Raw genomic sequence first — 17,467 nt, forward strand, 5'->3', positions numbered from 1 at the left:
AACAGTAAGCTGCTACTATAAGGATGGAATTCAAATTAAAGAAATGTCTGGCATCGGTGCAGTGCAGACAGCTACAAAGCCTGCATGCCAGCCTTGGCTCTGTAGATGCCCATTCACAGAGATGAACCACTTAAGTTATCATTGATCTTGCACAAAGAAAGCAGTGTCCATTCATTGCGTTGCTATATTTTATCTTGTGGGGAAACAGCATTATTTTTTAACAGTGCTCATCCACATATAAAATCTGCCAGTTTACATAAATGATCATCCTTTCCCGAGGTAGTTACATGTATCACTTCACTTGTACAGTATATGCCACTAGATAACTGGGAAGCGTTATGGAAATGGAATGTTACAATGTTTAAATACAGTATGTGTAATCCTTTTTATTACACATTTATCACTATTACTGGACCTACAGTAGTTAACCAGGAACATTTAGTATAATTGGTGAATACCAAATGGTCATGGAAGCTTCATAACAACTCCAGGGGCTCTTGTCCATGGTTCATTATGTATTGTAGTCATGCTTTAAAATGGCTCTGAGATCTTCTCAGTTGAATCATTGAGATTATGTCAAGTTTAGAGTAATAGTGAATTTATTTAACTGTGCAAAGAGAGTCTTTATGTGACAGAACCATAGCTATATATTTAGTAAGACAATGTATTTAATCTGTACATATCGATGTACATTCTGTCAAATCCGCACTGAGTATCTACAGTATAGTAACAGTGGCTGGGTGCATACTTGAGCTGTAAATAATAACTGTATATTTTGGAATATTTCTGATATTTTGTATGTAACGTACTTTTGGTGTCTGTAAAACTGTGATGTTAGCGTGTGGTTTTTTCTCAATCAGAATATCATTGAAAGACTTTGATGTGTGTGTGTGTGTGTGTGTGTGTGTGTGTGTGTGTGCGTGTGCGTGTGCGTGTGCGTGTGCGTGCGTGCGTGCGTTACGTGCGTGCGCAAGATGAGTGTGGTGACTCTGAGTGATCAAGTACTGCCAGGTATACGTAGGGTTTGGTGTTGAAATGTGTGTTTGTTCTCCACTGTCAGTGTTTGTGTGCTTAAATAATCCAATAGGAAAAACCTTATTGATGTGGGACCACTGATGTAAGCGACCTTTTCTGTTTCTGGGTCTGCTCACTGGAACCAAAGTGGGTTCCATCACAAAAAAACCAACAACTTTAACATAATCAAAGAGTGTGTGACAATAATGTTGAGCAGAAACAATCGTCATTGTCTTAAGACATTGACATACTGTACTGTGCAGACATGTTTGAGGGAGCAGAATATTAAATAAAGTAATCACTTTTTTGAAACATCACTGTGTGGGACGTGGGATTTATTTAACCTTGGCTTTAACACAGGTGTCTTCAACTGGGGGTCGTCAGAGTAACTAACCTTCAACCTACATTAGGGGACAGAAAATCCTGTGCATTTTAACCTTCAGTATCTTGATTAGTATTTGTAGCATCCATGCACTGTCAGCATTTACCAGTGAGTGACTCTTCCAGATGGCCTTACATCATTGCACTGTACCTGAAAGGGTGTCAGTCAGGCAGCAATAAATGTGACAGAGACAGAGTCAGCCGTCATACATAGTGGACACTGGCCCTTAGCCAAATGTAGCAGTCACTACACTGCCTGGATGCAATTAATACCTTCCCATAGACCCAACACTCCCAAAAATCCTGCTCGCCACCCAAGTCCCATCCACGCACGCACCCACACACACACACACACACACACACACACACACACACACACACTATCCAGTTATTATGTAGAAAACTTATTCAAATACTCACCCCATGCCATCCATGCTAGACACAGAATTTTTCAATGAGTCTATTGTCAGTCATTAACAAAAGAGGAAATGGTCATAATTGGTAAAACCAACCTCTGCTTTCAGAGCAGCTTTCAGATTTCTCCGGAAAGGAGAGCCTCTTTCCACTTCTAAAATGCAGAAGGGACACGTTTCAAGCATTTGTATTCAAACTGGAATTGAAATCAAATTGCTTGAAATGTGTCCCATTGTTGCAGTGAATTCAGCAATTCTGGACAGGTGGCACTGACTGGTGGCTATTATTGTCAGATCACATGGATCTGGAGCAATTTCACCTTTGCAGTGTACTACTGTAGCATGGAGCCAGACATGTGCTAATCTCAGTGCTGTCACAAATTAGGACTTCTGCCAGATCATTCATCATAAAGTGTCAACATGTCCTTGAGCAAGACACTGACTGAACCGCAACCGCTCACTCTACATCATTCTACAAACCAAGAGTTTGAACAAAAACAAACTCAACCCTATACCCTATCCTATACTGTGTTGACCGTGTTCGTGACCCAGAACACTACAGACACTACAGTAGGTTTGATGTTTTTAATTTAATTTCATGAGACCTCGTAATCGTAAGAATTCTGCTGAAACAGGACATGATTCCACCACAAGCTGTGTGCGTAAGTGTCAACCTATTTATTTCCCCCAGCTGCGTCACACTTCCGTTGATTTGACCGTCCTGTGTGCTTTGAAGCATATCTCTGTCTTTGGCATCCTGTAAACAAATACATTTCCCACCACTGCTTCACCTCTGTCCCCCTTGAGGTACATAAATAGGCAGAGGTGTAAACTGTATACAGAGAGCACACACACACGCACGCACACACGCATGCACGCACGCACGCACGCACGCACGCACGCACGCACGCACGCACGCACACACACACTGATGGCAATCCCATTTTCCCAGCTAATTACGCAGGATGATGTGTTGTGTTGTCGTTCAGATGTTTATCTGGGCAGAACAGGCAGTGGCTTCCCATTTTCCCACTGGTCTGGTCAGCAACCTGAATTAGGATTAGGAAGAGGCTGTTATGTGAATGTGAGCGCACATTTTTCACACTTTGAGCACCGTGTTCCTGACAGGAAAGATTGTGCCGGGCCCTCCGAGCTGGAGGCCACCTGGTCCTCCTCAGAGTCAAGGCCTGTTCAAAGGCATGTGAAATGTTTTTTAAATTCAAGTAGCCTATAAGCATTGCCGAGCCATAGGGCCCATAGGGCAGGCGCCTATCTCCTGTTTCTGAAGTTTAAATTCAAGGACCCCCTAAAACTCCTAAAGGATCCTTGGTTCCACTTCTACACTCTCAAACTCTTACAAACTGTGAATACAAATTTCAATCAATCAATCAATCAATCAATCAATCAATCAATCAATCAGTGTCCATTTCAAACCCTCTCACTTCGTAGGCTATTCTCTTTGTTTGGTACAATGATTGAACAAACCGTAGGCCTATACAATTGATTGATTGAAAATAATTTGTATTCACATTTCACAGTAGTACGGTACATTTCAAGCGAAAGCACATGTCAATATGAAGGATGCGATACGACTCTACGAGGATGAAACCAGGAGGAAACCAGAAAAGCACTAAGACTTGTAAAGTATTTATTTTAGTTTAGTTATTCATCTAACTGTGCTTACTTAACATCTGAAGGGGGTAATTAAGAAAATAAATAATAATAATAATAATAATAATAATAATAATAATAATAATAATAATAATAATAATAATAATACAATATATAGTGTTATTGTCAGATATCCCCTAGAAAGTAGACACATGATAGAGTATTAGAGTTGGTAGACACTCCCTAAGCAGACTTCACGCGGGCTCTTTAAATCCTCCGACCTCTGTTTTCCCCGCCCCCTTCCCCCACACTGCTGCAAACCCAAACAGAAACAGACGCAAAGCTCCATGATGTTTAGAATTAAAATTGTGTGAAATAATTAAATTGTAACGTCGACGTTAGAGTAGAGTTGTCATTGTTGTCACTTGTCACTGGGGAGTGGAAATGTCTGAGTCATATCACGTCATATGTGTGACAGTTGAATGCATATGTTTGTCTACAACCGAGTTTATTCTCAGGTGAGTTAATTATAGCTGCCTAACATTGCGAGTTCTACGCTATTATTATTTGAAGGTAAAAACAAAAACTACGATATTGTTGTACGCTATTCAGCTAATTGGGCTGTGTTTGGTTAAATGCCACCAAATTGTGAGGACAAAATAAATCATTATTTGTAGGGAAGAGAAGCATTGTTTACTATTACACATTATACATGTATTTGTTTGAAATGAATGCATGAATGTCAAACACTCTTTCCGGGTCTGCTATGTCAAAATTAAGGACTTTTCTAGCAATGTTCCTGAGCTGAGCAACAAACAAACAAACAAATACAATTATGAGTTGGGTTATTTGAGTTCAAAAGAGTTACAAGTTATGTTGGAAAATATTGTGTTGAATCGGAACGTTGTCATACAGCACCCTCTATACAGAGTTCTATCGTTATGAGGAAGCAAAAAAACACACATAGTATTGGTTCAATTAGTCTGTCGGAAGTACCCTCAGATTCTCAAAGTAGGTAATGAATGGTTGCCAGCTAGAAAATAACCTTTCTGTTGAACCTCTAATTGTAAACTCATAATATCCTTAAGCCACATAGCTATAGAAGGGGCTTTTTTTTCATTTTTGATGGCCCTGAGTAGCTTCATTGAATATTTGTCAACTATCCAATATAAAACGAACTTTGCAAAGGCCCTGTTGACTCACTGGCAATGAATCATCAAATTCACTGTGCAACACCGGAAGGTTATGTGCAATACTAAATATCTGTCAACCAGGATGAATATGTTTATTATGTTACCAACAGGCAACTATAATATGGGGGGCTATACCAAGGTGAGTGACTTGGAAAGTTGGCAGCAAGAAGAATTTGGTCGGTGCCATTGACACCGGGATCTCCCTGCAGGAGAAAGAAGTACTGGTGAGCTAGCCCAGATGCATGGAGGAGTGAGATGGCTGGAGACACCGCTGGAGGGCTCATCCTGGGGTTGAACTAGAGAGAGGTGGGCTCTATCTCTCTATCCATGGGTTCCAAAGTTTGACACTGGCCAAAGGTCAAATAGAAGAAGGCTCAAGGTAGGAATCTTTTTTCTTCTTAGCTGCTGCTGCTGCTTGTGTGGTTTGGGTGTGTGTGTACACGGTTTACTAATGTGATTCAAGCTGTTGTAGCTATAGTAGCTCTATTGCTGTCATTTTGGGACCAAATGACACATGTTCAGTGACTGTATCTGGCTCTGGAATTGAATGCTGAGGTGAATCTACAGTTTGTATGTTGTGTTATATGATATCTGTTGAAGGTAGTGTGTTGTAACTGGGAACAGTATAAGTAAGTGGCTCTTGGTCCCTTCAATTATCCTATGTGTGAGTTTATTTCTTTATTATTTATTTATATCCTTTTAAGTTCAAGCTAGAGGTTATAGGCTTTGACATAACAAACATCGATTCCAAATGTTCATTTGGAATTGAAGACTGATTTGAATCTACAGTGTGTCTGTGTTTGGCTCATGAAAAACCTATGTTGGCCTATTCCTCATGACCATCATTCATTCATTCATTCATTCACCATACCTTTACTGAATTAATATATCAATCAATACCCCCTTTCTTGCATCCCTTGCAGTTTACTGTAAATTAATACCACTATGCTTACATAAATGTGTGGCAAACAAGTTATAACATCCAGCATAAGATTGTGTGGAGAAGTTCTATGCAATGAACAATGAAGTAACCTAACTCTAACCCACTATATAATTGCATTATAAAACTAGACATGCACTCTGTCGAGCTACCAACATAGGCAGCCGAAAACAATACTTACTCTGCTCGCGCAAGTCATTAATAAGGTAATAAGGTAGTACAATGCCTAATAACAAGCGGAGAAGCTTTATGTTCCCAATACAAGGAAGTGAACATCTCTGTTCCTCAGAATAGTGGTTATTAAAACAGCTTCACCAGCTTTTGATTTATCATTTGTAATAAGAAAGAGGACAGCTCTAGAAGACCTGAGAGACTTAACTGACTCATATTTTATGAGCAAGTCAGAAATGTACTGTGCCAGGCTATTTAAAGCTGCATGAGCCAGACAGTCATTTTTTAAAAAGAAGGAAGAAAGGAAGATAAAGAGAGAACGAAAAATCTAAATTCCACATTCTGCAATGTATATGGTCCTTTTTTAGTTTAGTTTTTTAGTTTCTTACTGTTATCCCAGTTTATGCTGTACATCTGTTTGAAATGCAGACATGGCGTTCAATAAACGCATGTTTTTATTTTCTTATTATTTTAAGACAGCCCTCGCCTATGTCTGAAACCTGTTATCATAACCAGTATCCCATGATCTCTCTCTACGCTCATTTTTGTCTCTCCTCTCTAAAGATGCCAAAAGGCAAAAAAGTTCCTTTATGTTGGCTTTTGAACACTTGTATAGATAGACAATTATGCAAATATGTCTCTCAGTCTTTTAATTTCATGATATAGATCAAGACTGCATCTAAGAAATGTGCCTGTATTTGTGCTCAGCTCAACCATACCACACAATGCCAGTTCCTTTGTTTTAACAGAACAATGTGAACATTGACTAAATTGGAGTCTTTTAATAACACTGAGAGAATCATGACAATGAATACTACAGTACAATGCCCCATTCTCCCATTTCACAGAATTCTGGTGCCAGCTTATCGACAAAGCCTAGACGCACATCAATAAACACTTGCCCTTTCGGCTTCCGTGTTAATCTGAACTCTGTTTTTTATTTCATGTCTGGCGATATCACTTATCTCATTAGCTTTATCTCATTCAACATTGTTTTACTGTTAGCAAAATACTTGTTTTGAAAATTGGTATTTGGAAAGTATTATTAATACAGATTAATGATACAGTTTATTACTGTATATTATTCCATTGCTATATAATTTGATTATATTACTGTCTATATTGGAGACTGTGTATAACATTGGTTCCCAAACCTTTTAGCTCTTGACCCAAAACGGAAATGAGACATTCTCACGGGACCCAAACTAGTGAAAATAGCAGATCTACAAGCTCACAACGCGTTGCTTCCACGCCGCATTGTGAGCTTGTAGATTTTCACTACCTCGTCTAATTTATCAAATTTTTCTGCTCCCGGTTTGTGTTTTTTCCTGTTGGATGTGATGGGGAGGTCATCTGTCTCATCGTGAAATGACGGTATAGAGACTAAAAGCATGGTACAATTGCCTCCATTTAGCCCATTACAATACAAGGATCACCTGCAGTAGATAGCAGTATCCATTTCGTGTAGTTTGTCCACTCGACCACTCCCTTTTTTGTATTGTTTACACAGTCAGCTGAAAGGAGTGATGAGAGATAGGTGGTATAGTCGGTACAAGAGACAACACCCTGGACGCTAATTCTATTAAAAAAATCCTATAGTGGGTTATGATAGGAACATATACATACATGTACGATCAGAGAATAAGCAACTTTTGTTTCTTGAAGGTGTCGATGATCAGCTATATGACATGGTTTTTTTGTTAGATTTTGAAGGGGTGTGCCATGGTGTTAAAGTGAACAAAACAATCCTGTTCACTTTTAACAGACATGCAGTGCACTGGACAATATAAATCCTTGACTGTACTGTAAATCTATCACACAAATGAATTATGCTAACACAAAAAGAACTGCAGGAAAAGTTCAAAGCAGAGGAGCATGGATGCAACCAATTATATCTCCAGCATCTAACCCTGCTGAACCACAATACCCCATGTCTTCCTGGATCCCAATTACAGTAGATTTCCGAGGCGGCAGTGGTCACTGTAACAAAGCCTTGAAATGTGAATCTGTCTCTCTCTGTCTCTCTCTGGAACTTAAATCAACGTGGAGCCAGAAATATAATAATAATTTACTAATAATTTTGTCCCCACTCTTGGGGTGTTTTTGTCACTGTATATAATGTAAATATGCACATGCGTCTTAAATTTGACCTCTGCAGTTACCCATCCTATAATCACGAGGAGTATAGTCATTCTATGGCGCTTGAGGAGCAATTAGTCTTGTAGTCAATTCATCTAGTATTCTTTTTGCTTTTCAGCAAGAATTTAAACAGGATTTATCCTTCCTAACACGTTTAAAAATATCTATTTTATTTTGGCCAAATTGTAAATGTTCACATACTGTAAATTGATGCTGCTGGACAGTGTGCACTGTAAAAATACAATTATGCTTTTGTTCGAATTGTGAGAATGTGAGTACACTCACATGAAAAACTATTTTTGTTTGACTGCTTGAATGGTCACAGGTAAACAGGAAACCGTTTGAAAAGCGCCAGGAAAAGAGGGGATAGCAGAGGTCAGAATCCATCCGTGACAATATACATAAACATACATGCCCAAAAAACAACAACATTGGACCTCTGACTTTTTCCTTTTTTGGTATTTCGGAAGGCTCAGGGCATAACTACTTGCTGTAGTATGCTGACCTATACCTACTATACTAGTATATTTATTTGTTTTTTGCGACAGTAGGTCGCATTTACTATATGAAACCTGCATTTCCGTGTGTCACGCCACACCTCCATGATGGTCACGCATCGTGACATCATACCTGACTGATACCTGTCCATTCAAACTCTAGACGGGCCCGCCGCCCACCCCAACGTTATTGCTGGCTGCGCCCAGCCGCCGGCGAAAACTACAGTTCTCAACAGGCCCGAAATTTAAGGCCCAGCCCTTACTGGGCCCTCATCAAACCCTGTACACTAAAGACACTGCCCCGCTGTCACCCTTAGATCTCCACCTGACCTGTTCTGATATTCCTTATGTTGATCTGACCTCACCTCATCATCACACCACCAAGTATTACTGTTGTGCACACACGCACACACACACACACACACACACTCTCGATCTCTCTGCCCGGAGAGGACAACGCAAGGAGGTTTAGCACAGATACTAGTATGGATAGTCAATATAGTCAGTTCATTGTTCATTAAACAGTTTCAAGGCGTGTGCTTCTTAATTAGAATACCCTATCAAATGGTGCAGCTGTTTCGGGCGAGAGCAAGTTAAGGGGAAATGGCATGTGAAGTATTCTTCTGATTCTATTCTGATACTCAAAGGTATAAGCAATTACAAATTTGGCACAAAAACGAATATGCATGTCACTTGGAAAGTATCATTTAACGACGAAATCAAATTGTCCAGATTTGAGCCCATTGAAAATCACAGATAGTTTAACTGTACGATTTCTGTTGCTCAGGAATGTTAAACCCTCTGAAATTGAACCATCCATGCCATATCCTTTCCATTTCTGTGACAGCTAATTGGTCTCAGACTTTGCCCTGTGAAGTGGGCCTTAGACTAGAGTGAGAGTCCATTCAATGTAGTAATGAATGATATTCTGAACGCAATGTGGTTCCTTTGTATGTATGTGTCTTCAAATGGCGGCGGTGACTGATTTTGTTACATCGATCACTGATTGAAGCTTCTCATAATGCTGAGTGACCCCGGTTGGTTGTCATGGTTTCAAGACTATAGCCATTGTCTCTTTTCAGTGCTGCTGTCTTTGTACTATAGTACCAGGCAGGTTGAGGATAAAGGCTGATGAGAAACTACCCGTTCATGTGGTGATGAACAGAGTCAACTGTGAACATCCTTACCCATTATATGTTTTGGGGCGATTGTGACCCTGTATTTACTTTAATTGGGAAGATGAGTATGGCAGCTTCAGAGGCAGACAGTCTAGGAGTGACTCATCACACCTACCATTACTATTGAGCAAGAGAGAATAATATAGAGAATAAAGAGATAATAGGCTAAAGTGCTTGCTTGGCCAATATATTCTGTATACAAACGTATAAATTATATATTTGAATGAAAAGTATAGGCCCCTATTATATCTTGAAATGAACACAAGTCAGCCAGCCAGTGTGTCAAGTGGAAGATTAAAATAATAATTAAGGCCATGTTCACACCTTTAACATTGGCCTGGTCGCTAGTTGCTTTTTTCTTTCTGAAATGTATGAATGTCTAGTAGGCACCAGCAGCATTAATGATAATGAACAACAAAAACCTAGTGATGTTTGTTTTTGAGTGGTGCAACCACACACACACACACACACACACACACACACACACACACACACACACACACACACACACACACACACACACACACACACACACAATTAATTAAATTAAGCTTTATTTTACAGTACAGCACCACTCACTTCAGACAGGTCAGATCTTTTAAGCTACAATCTACAACTAATTTGAATAAATTAAGCTTTATTTTAACCCAGATCTGTATAGTAGATTATGTTAATACAATAATGTTATCACATCAGTGACTGGCGGTGGTATCTCTATTCTTCCATTAAGAAATGCAACGCCTCCGTCACCCCCAGCACCAGGATGTCTTCACGCGGCCCCCATAGACTTCCAGTCAAAGTAGGATCTTCAATGCCTCATATCAAGGAGGGGAGGGGAGTACATCTAGCAGACAGCGGTTAGTTAGTGCTTTCAGGTACACTTGGTCTCCATCTCTTGTGGTATTGTGGGAAATCACCTGCATCCTGAACAGCATTTGTCAGCTGATTAAAAAGTGCACCACCACCACTTGAGATGATCTGAAAAAGTTGTTTTCAACTTTTGAAAGGGATCCGCTCTGAGAAAGAAAATTTTTGTAGGCCTACCTTGAAAACATTTCTTTAGTCTTATTGGTTTTTCTACCCAATTCAAATCGCTACAGACCACAGTTTGAAGATGGATTAGCTGCCCATAAGCAGTGCAGAACTGTCATTAATGGCGGTAACTCACATCCTTGAATTTAATATTGCGATTATACCACAGTTGCCCTTAAAAAAAGATATTTGATTAAAAAAACATATTCTTTTAATGACAGACGTAGCAACTACGACTGAAAATGTCCTGTGTAAACACCTATAGCTTAGCCACTGTCTGCGGAGACTGCCCGGAACAGCTGTCTTTTATGTTTTGTGTGCGGTGATGCTCGTTTAAAGCACGGGTACACAGCTATATTTCAACCAATCAGATTGCTTCCTCTAAACTACCTGTGGTACTGTATAATGGCCCCCCCTCACCAACCAGTGAATAGAGTGACCCTGTCAAACATTTAACACATGCACAGGCACATTGTGTGTAAAAGACTGACACGCACACACGTTTCAACGTCAGAACCAACAGTTCTTTATTCAGTCTCTCTTGTCACAGTACAGAACAGAACCTCTTTGTATCAGCGCACTGTGCACACACTGTGCATAACGTAAGCATCCCATAATAACCACAGTCTCTTAAAGGCACCTAAACCATGATTATATACTACCACACTGCAAACCCCATGTAAACACATGGCCGTGTCCATGTTATTAGAACATAACGCACACATTGGCTCTAATGCCCGACGACCTTTGCTGCATGTCACTCTCTCCCCCTGTTTTCTGTCTCTCTCCACTGTGTGGACTACTAGAAAAGACCCAAAGATATTTAGCACTTTTTTAGGTAGGAAGGTGGTGCAATTATTTGTTGAACAACAAATAATTGCTTATTCTCTACCTACTGTACCAGACTAAAGGCCTCATCTCTAATGCATTAGGCACTTAACATGTGAAAGTCCCAGTCGAATAAAGGGATGATTGCATCCATTCAACAAACCGTCAGAGGATTCATGCTCTCATAGGTCCTGTTGGTGAAGACGGTAGGAGGAACTGCATGGCCACTGATTGGACGACAACAAGCACCCATACCATATATATAACATGCCCTCATTACACGCCTTACATGCAGGCTACATTGATTTCAGAAAGAGGTGGAGGACCATTTCTCCTCTCTTTTCATACATAAGTAATGATCTACTGTAATAGGTCGGAAATATCCATGCATGGGAGAAAATTGAGGCACGACCAGATACAACATGGACGTGATTAATATTCAACACTTCCTATGGATCATATCTAGCCTCCTCCTTCCTTTCAATGTGTCAGGAAGTGTCAGTATGGGAATTAATCTATGGAGCCGGTACTGCATGTCAGTCTTGAAAAGGTGTAGTGAAGAGGCAAATGCCCATACTAATGGCTATGTTATTGTGGCCTGTCTTTAGTCATAATGGCCCAGGTCTTACATAACAGGATTTTCCTAAATATTTGTAAAAAGCTTTGCAACTGACTATCAGACGATCCTACTCCTGTGGTTTTCATAATAAAATAAAAATAAATAAATGTTTATTTGATATTCAGCCATATAAAAAAGAAAATTCAAAAGTGGTGGAGAAATGTGAGTCAATAGATTACAGTTGAGACAGTAGATTAATGCTGTAATATAAAATGACCATGATGCTTATAACAAATATCCAGACTCTTGATACAGCTATGGACAATTTGGTTGTGCCAGGCTAGGCCAGTATTGTTATTGGAGATTGGGAAACCAATTGTGTGTTCAGTGGAGGAAAAAAACCCATTTTGTTCCTAACATTAAAGCCATAGTTCATGTCGATTACTCACCCTGGAGACTTGAATTCATGGATATTTTTTTGTTGCATTCATAAGTCAATAATTTGATTACCAGAAGTGGTTCCCACGAATCCCACTCCACAGGGAACTATTTAGGTGGGGGGGGGGTGAACTATCCCTTTAAACTATGAAAAGGTAGATGACTGTATAATTCAGTGAAGATTGTGTTTCATTACTGACAAATTATAATGAATAAATGGCAAATTTACAAATGGAACACACATGCTGCTCCAATCCTGACCGCTCCACTTGTCCACTGTCTCAAAGTACTACCGGTTACCAATTACTAATACTTTTCAGACCCACTTAATGTGGTAAAAACTGCATTTCCACCAATGTATATACATGTTTACCTGAGCCATGCCATGGCAAAATATTACCTTTGAACACACCATGGCCCTCCCCCACCCTTTGTTTTGATGGTGTAGATTAGAACAAGCCCCTGGATATTTAGAGAAATTGTTGTCAAATCGGCTGTTTTCGCCCGCACCCGCCACTCTATACCAGAAATCACACGGACTGGGGCAGGCTAGAAGTATAGCCAGGCCTCCAGAGTTGCTGGGAAATGTTTAAGCCACCCCACCCTACTGGCTAAAGCTGGAACTGCACAGATCGCTCATTCATTAATGGATTCAGGCACGTTCATGGAGGTTAGCACTTCCGCTTTTTGGGCACAAAAGGTGCTTCAAACGCCACTGAGCAACTGTCATTGAAATGAATAGCTTGGGCGGCAGTTCGCGCTCTAGTTTATATGGAAGTAGCACATGGCACAATGTAATTGACTTCTGAGAAATCCAAGCATTACTCAGAAACACAATCCATCAGAGAGGAGTTCTCAGAAAGGCACAAAGCCAAGGACAATTAAGTGTAGTCTTGGTGTCCCTAGCAAAGTTAATATAGCATCAGAATCTGATACACTTTGGTAACACTTGATTGATTTTGCATCCCATGTCTATAGTTATTTATAAAGTATTTTATAATGACTTATAAGGTCAAGTATAATCTGCTTGTAACACTGTATAATTACAGTTATAATCACTCGTGTTCATAATGCAATAACACATTTTAGAATGACTTATAAGGTTTGTACTTTGTACCGTGGTACTTCTCAGACCCAAACATTTACGTAAATGTACGTTCCCAACAGACAGTTGGGAAAGTAGTATACAAGTAGGACATTTCCCAGCTTGCTCCCAGTCTTGAATTCAAAATCCCATTGTAAACCTGCTGCCATATTGAGCAGTTTTTGTGTACTACGTATGTACTGTAGGCATTTCTGTAAACAAAGCTAGAAGGGTCTTTTCTTTGAACAAAAGAAAAGCATTAGGTTACTGATCATATCTGCGTCCTCTTTGTTGATTCATTATGCAGGTTTGGGATAATGCTGTTACTTACCGATTGTTACTTGCCTTTGTTACTTGTCATTGTTGTGACTTGATGAGTGCGATTGCTCTCTTGATTCTTCTGAAGCATTGCATGCAACCATCGCTTATACTTCAAGTTCAAAGCCTTTTCAGTCTCATTAGTGGGCACCTGGTCCTTCTTCTAGCTAACCTCACATCCGTCTTCAGCCAAAGACACATTGACCCTTAAATGCATTAATGTCTATTAGGGGCCCCTTTTCTGCTTATTAAAATAAATAAATTATCCCACAATTTTGCAACCCGGACAGGGGGGAGTTTCCCTGTTTGGACGTAGCGCGTGGAAGGAACACGTTATTCCAACCAGTTCCTTTCCCCTCCATCAGGCTCCTCCACCCCGACTGGCCAGGGGGAGGCAGTTTAGAGGTTTTTTGTGAGGTTACCTACCCTAGGGGACACGGGGAGAACATGCAAACTCCACATAGAAAGGCCCTTTTTGCAAACCTCTCCCAGGGTATGGGCACTGATGACGTGGAGGAGACAACACGCACTCAGCCCCCCCGGTGGAAATCGAACCCAGGACCTTCTAGCTGTGAGGCGACAGCGCTACCGACTGCGCCACCGTGCCCCCCTTTTCTGCTTCTGGTATAATATAATGATTTTTGTTTAGAGAGCCCTGTATGTCCTGTGGGTGTGTGGCAATGTGGAACACTTGTGTTATGTTGGTTTTGGCTTTTGTGTCAAAGGTAGAGGGGGAAGAGTGAGTACTGAGTAGGTGGCAAGTGTAAAGATGAGGATGAAAGCTCATATATTGTTCTCTATAATCAACGTCTATAGTCAACGCTGATGGAGCCCTAGAGTCAAAGGGTAATATTCTTCACCTCTACCACTCTCTCCGTCTGTGTATTTCTCTTTCTTTGTCTTTCTTATGCACACTGAGAGAGAGAGAGAGAGAGAGAGAGAGAGAGAGAGAGAGAGAGAGAGAGAGAGAGAGAGAGAGAGAGAGAGAGAGAGAGAAAGAAAGGGAGAGAGAGAGTCCAGATGAGAACGGGGAGTGTTGCTGTCCATTAGTAGTAGCCCCATAGCGGCTGGCCTGTTGTTGAACACAATAATGCTTCTGTGGCAGAGAGATCTTTTTTTTTGCTCTTCATGGATCATTACGTTTCCATCCCCGTTCACACTTTTGTCTTGATTTCACTTATTTTCTGTTTTGCTTTTCTCTTAATGGTTGTCCTGTTCTCCAGAGGCAATCTGCCTGAACAGTGATGAACGGCGTTGAAAAGTATTGATGTTTGGTGACATTTTCTACTAATGCACTTTAGTCTCATTTTCAGTCTCATGATCCAGACTCCATTGGTTGACTCTGTTCTTTTCAATCCGAGCTAAATATTTTTGTCTTTGCCTTGGTTTCTGATTTGTTTCTTGTGCTGCACTTAGTCTTATAATGCTCTTAATGTTTTTTGTAAAGCACTATGAGTTGTTGAAATATGGTATAAACTTACTGTAGCGGCGGTTTATAGGCCCCCGCGAGGAGCTAAACATGAGATTAAAGAGACGCTTGTATGATGCGCACGCACTGAATTCAGGTCCATTCCAGCTGTAGGTTTTACCATTTATTCTTGTCACCACACGTTAAGTTACAATAGTTCCCAGGCTTTAGATATGACTGAACGTGGTTGTTAAGGTGAATAAGAGGTGCGATTGATACGGTCAACAGAATTGTCTTCTCCCACGCTCACCTCCTCTCTCTATCCAACTTCCCTCACCCAAGTGACGGGTAACGCCATGAAAACTAGAGTGGCAGCGCCCCAGCCCCCGTGACACGCCCACTACCTAGGCAGTGCCCATTAAAGTGACATACGTACCTTACGTCAATAATAATAGCACATTAGAATGCAACATATTACGGCTCCTACACTTACTTTAGACTTATCTGGAGAAGTTCACTAGCTCAAATTCTCATATTCTTCATGACCTTACTTGATATTGTTGCATCATACATGCCCTTGAAGAACATATCTTCATTGGTACAGAGGAGCTCCCTATGGGCAAAGATTAAAAACGGCAAAGATCAGCAAAACCCCTTCCTGGGAAAAGGACTGGTGACACATATCTCACACACACACACACACACACACACACACACACACACACACACACACACACACACACACACAATGTGTGTGTATTTTGCTTTTATTTAGTACTAGAAAGACAGTAATCCAAGTACTTGGGCAGAATACCAAAACAGTCACCCCAAAACATACAGTAGTCACCCCGGGGTGCAAATCCGGCGACCTCAGAAGTCAGAACAGTCTCTACCTTGTATTCCTAACCTTAACCTCAGTAAAACGGTACCAAAACTTAGCCATATTCCTAAACTTAAACTCAGTCATCTTATCCTCCAGTAAAAAAGAAATGCAAGAATACAAGAAGCGCCCCAGTGTGCGGTTGGCGGCAAAAAAGGCCGTCGAGTGTGTTTTGGGGTGAGCCTTCCGGTTACTCTTGGCCAGGGCAGTAGTAGAAAGACGACAATCCAAGTAGGGCAGAGAGGAGGTAGATTCAGGGCAGAGACGTTGGGATTGCGTGGTCGTGGTACCGTCCAGTCAACTAGGGCCGCTCCCCAGCAACAATTCTTAATTGCCCTCTGAATCGAGTGCATAAAAGAAATGTGTGTGTTTGGTCTGGGGAGCAAAATGACGCATGACTCCCCTCTTCACATAATGCAGTGTAGATAGTGAGTGTCAGTGTAGCTACTGGCTCTAACCCCAGTTTTATGCTTGGTTGTGTGCTGGTGTTGCATGCACACCAAACATAGCAGATCTACAAGCTCACAGTGTGCCACACTGCGATTGGCTATTTTTGGTTTGTGAGTCCGGCACGCAACCAAGTCACACTTGAGGTCCCGGAGGCTAATGGGTGTTAGCCACTGTAGGAATAGAGAGAACAGACAGACGGAGTGAGAGAGAGAGAGAAAAATACCTCCAACACCTTAAAAGCATTGTCACCATAGCAACCGCATTGCACCTCCTTTAGTTTGTGCCTCAGTCAGAGGTGGGGAACTGTGCGTGTGTGCGTGCGAGACTACAGATAGACTGGGTCAGAATTCTGATCGTGTAGTTGTTTGCTTTTCCCATAATATTTTTTTTCATATTATTATGTCCAGCTTTTAGTTTATGTAACCCAATTTTTGTCCCAACACAAACATTAAATTCCATTGATGATAAATGGACAATTTTGAGTGTTTGTGTTAACACAAACATTGCATAACACAAACATTGATGGCGAAGATGAGGACGCAAATTGTGATTGGAGGAGCGGTGTATCCTACTGACTCACCTCCACTGCCAGTGAGGAGCCCCCACCAGGAGGGTGTCGTATCCTACTGACTCACCTCCACTGCCAGTGAGGAGCCCCCACCAGGAGGGTGCCGCCCCACCCCAGAGGAGTACGTGCAGTGACCATGACCAATATCACCCTCACCGCCCGGCTTCCCTCCCCCGAAACACGGGCCAATTGACCCTTTGTCAAGTCCTGCCCGTGGTTATGCCCCTTTTTGTACCCATTGGTTGCTTGTTTCTTTTGGACAAAAAATCTTTCTCTCCATCCACTACCATTGAAATAACGTGTTTTTCAGTTGCTTCGTATTTAATATTCAGTGTATTCAATTCTTATTAGGGGAGGCTGTGGCT

Source organism: Protomyctophum bolini (assembly GCF_963924005.1).
Source record: "Protomyctophum bolini genome assembly, chromosome: 5".
NCBI lineage: Eukaryota > Metazoa > Chordata > Actinopteri > Myctophiformes > Myctophidae > Protomyctophum > Protomyctophum bolini.